Genomic DNA, 3,659 nt, shown 5'->3' with positions numbered 1-3,659 from the left:
AATGAAAGGTTGTGATATATGGTTTCAATTTGCACTGCAAACTGAACACTTAACTCATTTATCTTAGTTTACCTGTAATATATTGTTATTTTTTAATCATGACACCATGGTACATTTGCCTTTAGTTTGATGTGCTTGATAAAATCAATATTTCATTAAAAGATTTTCAAAAATTGTTTATTTCCAACACAGAGCCAGACCGGTTTGGCAGCCGGTTTCCTAGGAGCAATGTCCCGCCGACTCTGTGAGCACCCCTGGCCCCATAAATACCTGGTACGGAGGATCTTCGTCCGCAGTCGCCTTCCTCGTGCATTGGTAAGGTCCACACTCACCATATGGGCTTTCGAGGGACAATAAATAGCAAATTCCATTTTTGACCTTTGCCTGACAAACCTAGAAGAGGGTGAAGGAGGGATGGTAATATTAAGGCTCCCCACTTTTTAAAAAGCATTTCCGACAGGAACCTCTGTCCCGTGCAGAGAAACCTCCAAGTGTCCCACATGAACACAGGTCCCCTCCCATCGCTGCCCTGGTCACCTGGCTACATCTCACCGTGGGTGCTCTGCGTCACTGGTAATGATCAGGTTGGCAAAGTGCAGAGAACTGAACTTTAAATTGGGCTGAAGAGCCTCAGACTGCAATGGAGAGGTGCCAGCATTTCTAATACGCTGGTGCACGATGGTGACACTGAATGCTCGTTTTAATGTGGTATAGTTTGCAAGTAGAGCTACTTACATGAGAAATGTTAACTAATGGCAACCGTCGACTTCTTCTCCCTTAGCTTAGGGATGTGGGAAGAAAAATGATCATTGGGCTGTCTGGTTAAAACACACATTACCCATTTTCTTGAAGCCATTCAGCTCACAGAAATCACACTTTTGCCTGTTTTCCCCTCCGCGTTACACATAAAATATAAATTTATCACTATAAATCAATACCCAGCTATCTTCACAGGCTGCATTTATGCCCTTTGGAGATAAATGTAGCATATGATAACTGAAGCCAATATACCATCTCTGGATAGATATTTGGCTATTATATAAATACAAGGAACATGGTGAAATATAAGCTTGTATTTGTAGATTTAAACAAGTTTGTCCTGTAAGATCAGGAAAGTAGAAAATAGTCACGGATAAAAGTACATATATTCAATGAACTGTGTTCCTTCTGCGTGAAGGTGACAACAATTTTGTAAATACCAAAGACTGATGAGACTGTTGACAAGTACACATAGAGCCCTCCATCAGAAACAATCATGGGTTGAAATGACTAAATCGCCTTCTCCTCCGGTAGTAATTGGATGGAACAGGATTTGCAAGGGCTGGTGTGCATAATACCTTACAGCCAATAGCACAGAAGGACGAGAGGCTTTTCTTTAATATCATCCCAACTGTGTATCACCCAAAATCTGGAATAAATTAGTCATCCTTCTATCTGCAAGAAATATTCATGACAATTCACAGCTGAGGCAGATAGGATATGGTCAATAAAGAGTCTACTAGTCTTTATGTCCTATTTATGCCCTTCCCATGAATCTGAACCAAAAGAAGTAATAAGGAAGTGGCACATACGAATAGTACCTTTAAATAACCAAGTGAGCCTTCTTCAGCAACAAGCAACATTCTCAGGATATCAAAAATAATAACTGGTTTTGCAGCAATACAGCATGGAAACACGAGGGTATAAGATATACTGTACTTTAAGCTCTGTTTGATGAATCTGAGCACAGTTCCTGGGGGATAGATTACTTTAAACCATGCTCTTTTACTTTCTAATCCTGACTTGATTTGATTTGTACTTTAATACAGCTGCCTGGCAATTCAACAGCAAATAGAGACTATTTATGTAATCAGATTGTAAGTAGTGGGACAAGAAGAAACTCTCTAGAACCTTTTTGGAAAATAGTTTGTTGTACTTTTTATTTATTGAACAGCAGGGCTCCGGGCTTTCCAGTGCTCATTATAATTGGTTTTCTGCTTGAACTTTCAAAAACTGTCATGTCAATACTCAAACAGAATTTTTTTGCTTACTATATGGCTGTGGGCTCTATTTTCTCATGTGCAACTTGACAAAGTTTCTTGTAATACCTCAGAGGCAAAGTTCTAGAGTTTTGTTTGCTATTTAAGAAAACCGGGTATCAGAGGGTTTTAGCGTTTTGCACACTTGTGTTCTTATTTTGCAATTAAATGCCTTAGTCTAATATCTGTTTCCTTTCGTTCCCGCTGCCTATTCACGTGTCTCTATTGTTCTGTGGAAGGAGATGCTCTGTTTTAGTTTTGCCAGGCACCAATAGGCTCTGGATCCCACTACCCTGAGGCATACTCACGTGGAAGTAAGGTTGTGTTTCCATTGATGTGTCCATAATCACACTTCATATGCTAATTACCGTTTGATTTTAAAAATTCGCCCTTTCCCAAAAGCGTCATTTCCTGTGCCACTACCAAAAGTGCAAATGAATTTTATATCCTCCCAAACTCTCTTCCTTCAGAAGCTCTAAAACCTCACCCAACCACTTATGCACAACAAGAACCTCAAATGAAACTAAGACAAAGTAAAACATTTGTCCAAACTGAAAATGAATTTTTAAACTCTGTCCCTGGAAACAACCTCTTCATATAAATACGCATATGGATATTTTCAAAGAGGTTAGCCCTATCATATTCTACTTTTTAACTAGCTCGAGGTCACTTGATTATTTGAAATAATTTTTATGTGGCCAGAACAGAGATAATTGCATGACAAAGGATTTGTGCTGAAAATCAGTGCTCTTTGTATTTGGTTTCATTTCCTTTCTTTCTACAATTTCATACTATTTAAAATAAAGCAATCATCTCTTAGGAACTATGCAATGAATGCATAGTTTCTCTTTATGTTAAAAATGCAGGATTAAAATTAAGTAAATGAAGATCACTGAATAACATCAACAATTCGATGACAACTTTTTTAAAGTACTAAAAGAGTCTGTGCTCAGATTGGACGATAGCATTGCAGTCAGAAGTTGTCCTGTTTCACTATTTCTCCTAACTACATGATGGGCTTTTTTAAAGAATATTTCAAGAGAGACACTGTGCTATAAAACTAAAACTTTGCATTCGATGTGGTCCCATTGTCTCCGAATTTTGTCCTGGCGGTGGTTAAACGTGTGATTACAGAGCTGAAAACCATTCTTCTCTCAAAAGCCAACCAGGTGCTATCTTTTCAAAATCCAAACGCTCACTGAGAAAGCAGCCATCTACAAACACAAGCTTGACTTTAAACTCGGGCAAAAAGAAAAGCATCTGTAAGGGAAAATATGCGTCATTGAAATGCCGTAGCTGCCGCTCAGATTTACAGCCATATTCTCAAGCGCGATCCAGAGGAAGCTGGCAAGGATGCGAGCTAGGGCTCATCTCTACAACACTCTTGTGTTCTTTTCACCCCTGCAACAGGAAAAATGGAGCTCGCCGGCATTAGGTGGATCCTTACGCACCTTTCGGGGTACATCAGGGTGGGTTAGTACCGCGCCTTCTGAACTTCTCATACTCAGCCTCCAGAAAAAGATTGCCACCACATCATGGGTGGGAGCTAGGCTGAAACGAAGAATGGAAAGAGAGTTCAATATAACAAGGGTGTGAGGGGGAATGAAGAATGTTGCAGAAATTTAAGAAATGGAAAAAGAG

The sequence above is a fragment of the Mustela lutreola genome, chromosome 3 (assembly GCF_030435805.1).
Source record: "Mustela lutreola isolate mMusLut2 chromosome 3, mMusLut2.pri, whole genome shotgun sequence".
Classification (NCBI taxonomy): domain Eukaryota; kingdom Metazoa; phylum Chordata; class Mammalia; order Carnivora; family Mustelidae; genus Mustela; species Mustela lutreola.
Note: the sequence above shows the minus strand (reverse complement) of the source record.